Source organism: Crocodylus porosus, unplaced genomic scaffold (genome assembly GCF_001723895.1).
Source record: "Crocodylus porosus isolate Cpor-Errol unplaced genomic scaffold, CroPor_comp1, whole genome shotgun sequence".
Classification (NCBI taxonomy): Eukaryota; Metazoa; Chordata; order Crocodylia; family Crocodylidae; genus Crocodylus; species Crocodylus porosus.
The window spans coordinates 124,155,491-124,167,623 of NW_017728886.1; positions in this window are offsets into that span (position 1 = coordinate 124,155,491).

The following is a 12,133-nucleotide window of genomic DNA, read 5'->3' on the forward strand; positions in this document are numbered from 1 at the left end:
TTACTAGCTGAGGGCCTGGGTTAAAATGGAGGCTGCTTCGCCCCCTCAGCCAATCCCAGGGTCCTCCTAGGGTCATGCGCCAGCCTTGATAAGGCTAGCACCCACCTGCCAGCTGCTCCACTGCCAACTGGAAACCTTAAAGTGGCAGGTACTCCAGGGGCAAGATCCTGTTAACTAATAAAACATCATTAGCCACTCCCAGGTTACTCAACTAGGAGGGACTCGTAACTATGACAGTACCCTGAACAAACAGGGGAGCCCTAGACTCCTTTATGTGCCCAAGGGTGAATCCTCCCCACTCCTCAGGGGATTCCCCTTGATTACCCACAGTGAGGAAGGCCCCTCCTCTCCTGTGGGAATCCCTTTTCTGGGTAACTCATGACTCCCAGCATCTTTCCTTATAGGGGTGGTCAGCCTGTCCAGTCGCTGCTCATGGCAGGAAGGCCCAAGTTTCCTGGTGCAGCCACCAGGGCCTATCACCCCTCTCTCAGCCTGCTGTGCACCACCCTGTGCACCAGGACCTGCACTGCCTTGTGCAGCCGTGCTGACCTGTCAGCTCTATGGCCCTGTGCACCGCTTCATGCCTAGCTCCTGTCTCATGCAGGGTTGGGGACCTGCGCTGCCTTATGCAGCTGCTGGAATCCCATCAGCTCCCCACTAGCCCCCATGCACTGGTCTTTGCACCAAAAAAGCTGCACATTGTCGCTCCTGCCTGGTGCAGGGTTGGGGACCCGTGCTGCCACATGCAGCTGCTGGGGTCCTGTCTGCTCCTGGACCCTCTGTGCACTGATCTGCGCACTGATCACATGCAGCTGCCATGGCTCCCTCTACGGCAGGGCTGGGGACACAGCCGCTTGCTGTTTGGCAAAGTCTTCTGGGGCAACTGCTCTGCCCTGCTGACCCACTCTACCAGCTCTTCACAAGCCCCGTCTTCATTGTCCCTCATGGACAACTCTCAATGTGCTGGGCATATGGGCTTTTATCCCTTTTGGAGGCTCTGCCCCCAGACTGAAAATGGACCAATAGGAAAGCCTGAGAGGCTAGTTTCCCCTCAGGTCCGTTCTTCATCCTGCCTCTGGGTCAGGGTGGGGCAAGCTTGCCTCCTGCCTCCTCCTGATTGGTGGAAATGCTCCACAAATCACCCTGAGCCATTTGAACTCAAGCTAACAATCCAGGCTGCTGGTAAGGCTACCGGCCAGCCTGCCACACTACGTTCATCCAGATCCATCTTAAATCAGGTTCCGTCTTTTCGAAACCAGTGTATGTGCCCTGAGCTTATGTTCTGTAACAGTTTTAGACTGGTTTATGATAATTTATAATAGACTGAGCAGGGTTTTTTCCTCCCTTCTGTCTTCTGTTTTACTGGGAACACCAATAGGGGGCATTGTTTTTTTCAAGGGATTTGGTCCTGCATTTCCCCTTCCTGCTGTGCTACTCAGTGCTCCCACACTGAGCTGGTGCATCTCTGGGACTAACAAGTTTCATCCCACGCAGTCTGGGGATTTCCCAGCTGAGGGAGAACCTAGCATGAGAGGAAAAGGGATTGTCCCAACCCTGCTTATAAAAGTCATGACCTAGCCCCCAGCTCTGGCAGTGCCTGAAAAGGAATCTCTTTGATTTGCATTTCTTCTTCCTGGCCCTTGCCTCTCCAAAGTGTCTTTGGGAACAGGAAAGGCAGAGTCCCTGCAACCCTCCCCATCTTTACTGATCTGGAGAGGGCATCATCGTAAGTTCAGTTGAATAAGGGATGGTTCACACCTCATTCTTCCCTCAGTAACGTCTCTCTGACCCGTTTGTTTCTTGAGCTCTATGTTATTTTCTGAGTCTAAATAAAATATTTGAAATAGCATGCATTTGCACATCCATTGATGGTTGGTAGATACTGGATCTGATTTTTATTTTAAACATGCTCAGGTAAATACATTATAGGAGTTTTTAGTTTTGATGAGGATAGAATTTCTGTGGCTGTAATTAAATTTGTTTTACACTTCTGTCTGGTGAATTGTGTACGGTAATGCTAAAATTTTAACTGCCATTAAATTATGCTGCATCAGGGACTCAGAAATATTTCCTTGATCTCTTTTAATATCACCAGTTTTTAATAGATTTTCCTTTTTACAGTGAAGGGTATTTTTAAAATTAAGCTTAAAATGTTGGCTTCGTGGCTGGGTTTTTAATTTTTCCCCCTCCCCTTCCTCACCCTCTTTTATAAGACCATTCTTTAAGCAGCTTCACTCTGTCTTCATCTTTGCATTGTAAGACCCTAGTAATTAGATCAAGCTTTGCTGAGCTTGTGGAAATCTTGTAAGAGAAGTCATTTTAATAGAGTTTAATGTCTGAACTCTATTGCTCTTATTTGCAAGGTTACCGACTTGATAAAAGAAATGGGTTTTGACAACTCGATAGTTAGAGGTTCCTGAAAAAAATGTCTGTAGATTGATTCCTTAAGCTGTTGGAGCACAGTGACATTGTAAGTAGAAAGGTGAGGGGTTCTAGTTCTGTTCAGCTTGTATGATGAAACATGCAGCATCCATGTAAGCCATGGCTATTCAGAAATAACTGTCTTGATGGGTTGTGTGTGTATGCACACGGAGGAGTTCAAGCAGAAAACATTTGGATTTGGTTTCAAAAAGAATTTGACTCCTCTATCTAGTTCTAGTAATAGTTCAGACCAGGTAAAGCAAGTGACGTGTTGCAAAATTTCACTTCAGTGTAGAATTCCAATGTGATTAGCAAAAGTATTGCATTTACTTGATTCCAAGGCAAGGTTTCCCCCCTAAATGGCAGAGGGAAAAAACTTCTCTTCTCATAACCACATACAAGGAAATCTCACTAAATACATTGCCTGTCATTAAATGGCTGCCAAAAGCAGCATCTTCTCAGCAATGGAACCCAACTATGAAGTTGATTGAATGCAGCCAACACTGAGCATGAGTATTAAATAAATAGCTCACATTGGGCAAATATGCTGATAGGAACAATCTTTTTGTTTGTTTTGTTTTGGGTTTTATTGGCCTCCTACAAATGCCTCCAAATACAAGGTTCTTGGCTACATAATTTATGGTGATGGGGGATTGGTCTTGGGCTTTCTCTATAGCTTGCTCCTTAGGCCTGTTGTCTTCGGGCAAGCGAGACTGGAAGGCATCTGAACTCCAAGGCCTCCGGCCTTGGATATTGGACATAGGATGCCTGTTATGAGTTTGGGAGTATCTGAAGCCCCAAGCTAACGAGTCTGAGAAGTAGGATATTTGCCAGTTCTACCACCACACATAATTGAATGAATGAGCTCTGCTTAGCTGAAATTTGGAACTTAATTCAGAAATAATTTGGCCCTGGAAATGAAATCTAAAAAAAGGAGTTGGAAGGGAACAAATTCAAGGCAAATAAGCAATATTTAGATTCTACATTTGCAAAATTATAACAAATTTATAAATTTTCCATATGTAGAATTTAATTATTGGTGTCTAATTTGCATAGTGAAAGTAAAACAGAATACATGAAGAACTGGTCCTAGACTGGGCACAAGTACCTACTCATCACCACATGCAGAGCAAAATAAAACAAATGGACATATATAGGGCTACTGGCAGATGTTCTAAATTATGGGGATCTGATTCAGGTTCCCCACAATTGCACCTCCAGCTATACCACATGTGCCTGGCAGCACACATGATTGTTGGATTGGCCATCAGATCCCAGTATGCCATATTGCCAGTACAGGGGAAACTTTCTGTCCATGCACTGGCAATCTTCACTCCTGTGGCTGGGAGCCATGTCAGTGTTGGAGCACCTAGCTGCAAGGGGGCACAGCACTCTGTGCTCACACAACTGGGAGCTCTGGCAGTTGATTGGGAGGTGGAAGCTCTGGCGCTGTGTTCTCCCAGCTGGGCCCCTCGATCAGCTGACCAGCGCACCCGGCCTCTGGGGCACATTCCTGTGTGCTCTGGAGGCTGGGCGCACTGGTCATAGGTTCAGTTAAAGGCGTGATAAGAAGGTATTACACATTTTGTGTAATAACTTTGTCACTTTTTCCTGTTCTTATTACATCGTTAATTGAACGAAATGGGTGGCTAGGTCTCTACTGAAGACATGATTAACAAGTTCATTAAGTGTAACATGTGTCAGGAGCCTAGGCTATCTTTTAAGCATGCCAGATAACAACTGTCTATGGTAAGAGAGGTCACCATCACCAGGCATAGTGATGCTCATCATTTAGGCCAATCGTCAGGCACGCTCTGAAGCATGATGATGCCTAAAGTGGTATTTTTACTTCTAAGTAGGCTGACCATATTGAAATCCTGGAAATCCAGGACATCATCTGGGAAATCTGGGACACCTTCCCCCTGCCTCTTCTCAAGTTGGTGTGGGCCGGGCTCCATGCTGGACAGGGTCCAGCCAGGCTCCTGGCCAGACTGTGCCCCATGCCACTGCATTGCCAGGTTTTCCATTATTATTTCCAACAGGCAGCCAGGATAAGCTTCTGAAATCCAGGACTGTCCTGGCTAAAATGTGGTCACCCAACTTCTAGGCCTTAAAACAAATTCCAGGAAGGGGTAGCTGGTACACCTTGCCTGGCTTTCTCTTCTATGCACTTGATGATCTAGGAAGCCCAAAGATGAAAGCACCTGTTTAAACTCAGCATAGAAACATGACTTAAGAGCCTGGTATTTTTTAATTAGCCATAGCTGTATCCAAAGATGGTGGAAGCTGATCACTTCACAGAGAAATATATGTAAGACTCAAATATCTTGGAGCCTTGTGTCTAGTCAAAACATGTACTTAAATGTGACAAGGGAAGTGGTCAAATTAGTTGTTGTGAGTAGTTTATGACATATTTAGGCTTTTTCCTTCTAGTAATTTATCTATCAACAGACCTTGATTGAGTGTGGTCCAACAAGCAGTTTGTTTGAACACATTTTAGTTTCTAATCAGTTCATGAACTTGCCAGTGTGAATAGTCACTGTTTTGTTGTTTGTGCCATATGACTAGTCATACAAGTAAATGGCAGTTTCTCTTCTCTGATTGCATTCAGAAGCACATCATTCATGAACAGTGGTATATTTCCTGACACATCTATTGTTTGAACTCTGAAGGGAGTTTTGTAGATCATCTCTGAGGGAGCACTTCTGGTGCAAACACTCTGAACTATATTGATATGCACTAGTATGTGCAATGCTTTGGCTTTTGGTGAAAGTTTGTACAACAGTTACCCATACCTTTACAACCTCCTGGCTAGACTATCTCATAGCAGCAGCTGTTGTGGAAGTCCAGCCATCCTGGGTAAAACTAGTGAGTGCATTGTATTTTATGGCAAGTACCCATTTAAAACAATACACATGCTGCTTCCTCAGTCTCAAGTAAATTAGCATATAATAATAACTTAAATAGGCCCTGACCATAGCTTCAGGCTCCAGGGGTGCCTATACACATGGTGGTTAGTGTTCTAATTAGAATGCTCCAGTGTGGCCTCACCATCATGTGTATAAGCCCCCACACATTTAAAAATTGCCACAGGAATGCTTTATCTAAATCTCATTGAAATAAAGTGTCTCTCAGCCATTTTTAAATGCATGGGGACTTAATACACATGACAGCGAGGAGTTTTAATTAGAGTGCATCTCTGGGAACCACTCTAATTAAAATGCCATCTCCCCAGCCCTCTCAGCAGCCCAGGATTTTAGATGTTAAAGATATATTTGTGGTATTGACCTAATAGTTTTTATAGCAAGAATTACCTATTTTACATGATCTAGCTCTCTTTATGTTAATATTTTATTGCTTTTTATTGACACAAAGTCTGTGTGCTTATTTGTGGTTGTTGTTTTGATCATTTCCTTGGGCAGGTTTTATTCTGTCTTTGCTATTTGGAGTCATTTTGTTACGATTAGATTTATTTCCCTCAACACTTTCTCCTGTAACTTTGTACCATGTGTCCCACAAATATTCCTTTTCCAAATTAGGAAAATTTGTATATCTCTAGAGTCACTTGTAGGTGCATGAGCTTCTGCTCCTTGGCTACATGTTTAAAAAAAAGAAAACCAAAAACAAATAGTATCTCTCTACAGAGTTATCCTATCCGGATTCACACTACTCAATGCTTTTGTCAGTTTCTGACATTTTTCTTGGCAACAGCTTCTAATTCACTTTCATCTCTTTCCTCACACATAGACAGTAAAAAGTTTTTTCCTCATCTTTGTCCCCTGTGGTTTGCTTTGTCTATAGACTCAGTTCTTCTTCCCGTTGCTTCCATATAAGTCTAAGAATTTTTTTGTCTGAAAATACAGTATTCCCAGGAGTCTGCATCTCTCCAAGCTGCTGGTTTGCTCTATTTCTAGCTATTGCTTTGTTTCCTTTGCTGTGGAACTTGACAACGTATTTCATGTTTTAAATGCAAGGCAATAATATATAAGGAATGTATATGATTATAAAACAAAATCCTTTCTTTATTAAGACAAATATTTATAGAGATGTTGCAAATGCAGGGGGCATCCCAGATACACATCCCAAATTCTCCCTAGCTGGGGAGTCTGCTGATGGCTTTATTTGCATGTACAAGTGGAAGAGGTGATAGTGAGAGAATGTGTTTAATGGGGTCTGGTCTTCTGACTATCTATTTTTCTGTGGAGCGCTCCCTGTACCCTGCAGTTCTTCCAAAGGACTGGGAAGGTGAAACATGGTAGAATGGCTTTGTTGGAGCTTCACTACTTTTTCAGATACAGCCATTACACTCTTATTGGAGATTGGAAACTGGTCTATACCTATAACAGAACAGAAGTTCACCATGCATAGACTAGTTTAAAAATGGCAGAACCTGATCTAAAATTTGCCCTCCCTTTTATCCCCACACCAAAGAGTGAATGTGTGTTTTGTTCGCTACCCCTCTAAACTATGCTGCTTACAAAAACCACATAGCTTAAATTGATTCCACCTCAGGCTTTTTGAATGTCTATACCTAGACTTGGAGACACATCCCATGCATTGTGCAGATGTCCCTAACTTTTGGCTGATATTTGGGGATTAAAGGAATAATATGTAGTGTGGACAACCACTTACTTGGGCTCTACATGGAATATATTATTTGGATTGTAATATTGTTGCTAGTCCAGGGCTTATACATTACATTGTGATAAATAAGTTTAAGTAACTGAATTAGCTGAGACCAATTCAAAACTATAACTGTTGGGAGCATATCTGCCTGCCTTGATCTTTAGAGAAATTTTAGAGGGATTGCAGCACTTCATAGTTTCATAGTAGCTAGGGTCAGGAGGGACCTGAACAGATCATCTAGCCTGACCTCCTGCCACCGTCACGAATAAATGCTGCGTTCACAAGACCCCAGACAGGTGATCATCCAACCTCCTCTTGAATTTGTCCAAGGTAGGGCCAATGACTACTTCCCTGGGAACCTGGTTCCAGATTTTGGCCTGTGCTTCCTGTGAGTATCTTGCTTCTTCTGAGTCTCATCTCTTAATGCTTGAGCTTGCAGATGCTTTATCTGACTCTCTTTTCAGTCCCATTCACTTCAGGATGTGTCTATGGAGTAAACTTCAATGACTGGTCAGAATGCCCTCAAATGCATAGTCTTGCATGCTACCTCTTCCACAGGGTGGTGAGTAACTGTATCAGTGGGGTGCTTTGGGTGAGCTAATAGCACTCCTGAGTAACAGCACTAATTAGCCTGCACCCAAGCTAATTAGCCTACTTATGACACTTCCTGGATGAGGCTATACTGCTTCTGGTTTAGGAACAGTCTGAGGAGTAGAGGCGGGGTGTTGGTGCTGAGAATGATAAATTGACTGTGCAGACATAGCTTTAGAATCCCAATGATTTAATAAATTAAGCAATGAATGTCCTTTCTCTCCACGAGTTTCTTTATAGAATACAGGGGTAGCAATGATTATTTTCCTTTATAAATAACTTTCAGACCTATAGAGGTAGCTTTTTGGCAACTTAGTTGTTTTCCTGTATAAGCCCCCTCTCTCTGTGGAGATCATTAATACCCCATGCTAGTCGTAGTTTTGCTTGGTGACCTTATTATGAATCTGTAGATAAAATTACATTTATAAGGGCACAGGCATGACATTGAATTACTAATGTCCTAGGAGTAGTTCTAAGCCAACTGCCCAGACATTTGAAATGCATGTGTTATACATATGATAATGTGGAATCATTCAGTAGTCTGGTACCCTCCTTCCTCCTTTTCTTCCCCTTTACTTACACAAAGTTAGTGCAGTTAAAGAAGCTGTACTAGCTTTGCCTCTGAATTTTTTGGCTCTGCTCCTTTTGAATAAACTTTCAGTGTTATTTTAATGCAGTTTCTTCCTTCATTAAAAAGAAAAAAAAAGAGCTGATTTCTGTCCAGACAGAGACAGATGAATATTTAGAGATCCAATGCCAGCTGCTCTGCATGGGCATGAGGACAACGTGCTGTAAAATCCTAATGAAATTTTCATTGAAAACAATTAGTGCCTACAACCAGAAACTGAAATGCCAAAATGCAATAGTTTTAAAGATTTCTATTGTTCTGGGTTTGTTACCAGTAATAACCAAAGTTGAAGGTCTGCATTTTGGTTCTGGTCTTTCAGACACTGACAGACAAGCTTCCGATTGATTTCAGTGGGACTGTTCATGCTACAGATGACCTGTGAAATGCTGATAATTGAAGACAGCCAATTTTAGACTGTGGAAGCAAACATCTGAATAACACTAACTGCTTAAGCATAGTTTACCCTTTAGTAGAGATGGAGTTTTAAAGCTAGAAATAGTAGCTAATGTGTCATGTCTGTGTGTATTTATATATATAGCTATCCATATATAAAATAAAATCATTCATGAGGGAAATATCATTTGCCACGTATCAGACAGGAGTGACATTTTATAGCTGAGTCTACAAATAAGGGATTTTAATGGAAAAGCTGACAGACCCTTAAGTATAGCTGAGCAAATGGTACTGTTATGATACATAGAGAGAAAGAACTTCCCATGGGCCAAAATAGATAGGATGGCAGCATATACAATAATAAATGGTAAGTTACTGGAGCAAAATCCATTCTTTTTTAAACCAAGGGTAAAAAAATTCCCAGCCCGTGGTCAGAAGACTCTGACTTTCAAAATTTCTGGTGGGAATTGATTGTACCAGAAGTGTGTTTCCTCTTGTCAGTACAATATGCTTCCCTTGTCACAGAAAGTATTACTTGGTTAGCCCGGAAGCTATGAAAGCCTCAAAAGAGAAATGATAAGCTCCTTTATTGGCCAACTTTTATATTAGAAGGAAAGTAGTTTAAAAGACATAACCTATATGTGCATGCAGGCTGAGGTATGTTGCATTACTCAATTTTGGACTGAATGCTGTGAATTTCATCACCTCTTTCAGAAACCAGTTGAGATTTCTCAGTGTCATTCAGCATCAGGAGTTGAGATTTCTCTGCATCATTCAGCATCAGGTCCAAAGCAGGCATGTCATATACTTGAAGGATAAAAATCATGTCCGGTGTTTTAGCTGTGGGGAGTAGATGATTCTGGATCAGCTTCCCAGAAGGAAGAAAGATGGGATTGAGATTGCCACAAATAATGCTTGAAGGTATTTCACTGAAAGGGGCCTACACAGGGCACAATCCCCTCTTTAGCTTTCAGGTATGGGAGTATTATTATACACATTTTACAGCATCAGAAGACAAGGCAGAGAGAAATGAAGGCTCTGATCCTACAAATGGGTATGAACCTGAGTAACTTTATTTATGTGAGTATCCTCTTTGAGTTCTGTATTACTCACAAGTGTAAAGCTGTTCATATCTGTAAATACCTGCAGGATTAGGCCTACCTGACTGGCCTAAACTCCCACCCTCACAGCAAATCAAAGGCAGAGCCAGGAATACAGTCTCAGGTTACAGCTTCCCAACCCTAGCTCCAACCACCAGATGGCAGATTTAAAAGAAGGTAGGCTGGTATCCCATTTACACAGGGAATTGTATTATCAATCACTGCATAATTTTCTTGAACCATATGGAAAGGGAAAGTGGATTTTGAATCATAATTCTTTGCAAACTTGCAACAAACTCAATACACTCTTCCCCATGCCAGGCAGGTAATTTGATTCTTGTTTATTAGGAGCTAGATTGATTTCCCTCTATTTGACATTTCACATTCACTTATCAAAACTGGAAACTGTCAACCTTGAGGCTAGTCCTTTAGAAATTAAGCTGTAGTTTTTGCTTTTTTTCTCTCTTTTTTTTTTAAAGTCGGGCTACCCTACTTAAGTATCCAGTCTCCTACAAGTGAAATTTACACCTGGACTATGAACTTCACTGACAAGTTTTAGTCTTCTGGCAAAATGTATGTTAGCTAGAATTTGCCTGCAGAATAGAAAAAGCAGAAGGATCAATGCTGTGATGCTCTTTCAGAACTTGTGTATCTTTATGGTTTCCTTTATTCATCTGGCAACAAATTAAGTTACCTTGTCAAAGAATTGCTGCAGAATTAAATCTGCGTGTAAGTCAAATGACACACTTCAGATCTTCTGTTTCAATTACTCCTGCTCCTTTCTTGTGCATCTTTATTGGCTGCTCTGCATGTGCATGTAAGCCCATTGAGATTACTGATCATTGCAACATGGAGACAATGCCTGAGGTCTTTTTTTAAAAGACTCTTTTTCTGTTCCTTTCATTCTGCTGAGATACCAAAAAAAGAAAAAGAAAAAAGGGAACCAAAGAAAAAAGAGGTATGATAATGATTTTATTCCCTGCACAAATAATGGGTGCATTTTTAACAGAGAGGGTAATTAAGCACTGGCATATAACTCGGGAATCTGATGGATTCTCTATCATTGGCAGGTTTTAAGTCAGGAATTTATATATTATAACTCATCCAGAAGTTGTGGGCTTGATACAGAACTGGCTGGGAGAGATTCCAAGGCTTGTGCTGTGCTAAAGATTAGAAATAATGATTGCTTTTGGCCAAGAATCTAGGCTTTGCAATTTAAAGTGACATATGAACATTAGCTAATTACTCCTTACAACAGCTCTGCGAAGTAGATACTATTATTCCCATCTCCCAGGTGAAGAAATAAAGGAGGAAGTGGCTACCATCGCCACAAAAACATACGATAACAGAGACAGGCACAGAACTCAGAAGCACTCATATCATGGATTCCCTAAAAAGACTGTTTTGTGGGGAAAGCACAAGGCTGAGAGTCAGGAGGCGATTTCAGTTTCTGACTCCACTATTCATTGTCACTATCTGTGACCATCATAGATATAGAAATAATGCCAGTAAAATTGAAAAGTGAGGTCTACTAACCCAACCCATCCTCACCTACTGAGCAAAGACCTGGCCAGCCAGAAGAGAAGGAGCCAGTATATGAGCTTCTTCACAGAAATGGTGAAGTTGATGCACACAAATCGCTAGGCAACTCATGGTAGGAAATGAAATGAGGAGGTGAAGGTGCTTATGCAGGTTGCTCCAGGTAATGAGGGAGGCTAGGCAATGTGAGTATGGACCAGTCCTAAAAAGACACAAGGACTCTACTTAGTGTGATTATTATTGCCTTTGCAATAATAGTGGAAGACAATTAGGTGGCAGACTAAATATGTGGTACTGCACAGGCATCAGTGGACTTCAAAGAGGCCAACTGGCAGGAAGCTCTGTCATAAAACAGTGAGTTGTGGCAGAAGATCATAGATATAACCAACTTTGAGCAGGCAAGAAGGAAGAAGACGATCAATGTTGCCCCTTTTGGGTACCCGCTACTGGCCACCAAATGCATTACAGATAAGCAGTGCGGAATGTGAGGGAATCTCATATTGTGCAGTATGGAAGACATGCAACTCTTGCAATATGTGCAAGTTACACGGGCCAGCAGATACAGAGACTTTAGTCTTCCTGGTTTATCAGCTGGTCAGAGCATGATGCTGGGTCACAGGTTTGATCTCTGGTTGGACTGATGATCTCTTAAGGTCCCTTCTAGCTTTACTTCTCTGTGACAGTCCGCCACACAAAAGTGTGAGTATTGTATATGCAAATTAAGAGGCAGACTATTTCCTCAGTTCTTATATTTTACCTCCAGGTGGAGCAAAAGCCTGAGGATGGAAGCATAAAACCAATGCAATCTGATGTCAGTGTGTGTGTGTGTGTGTGT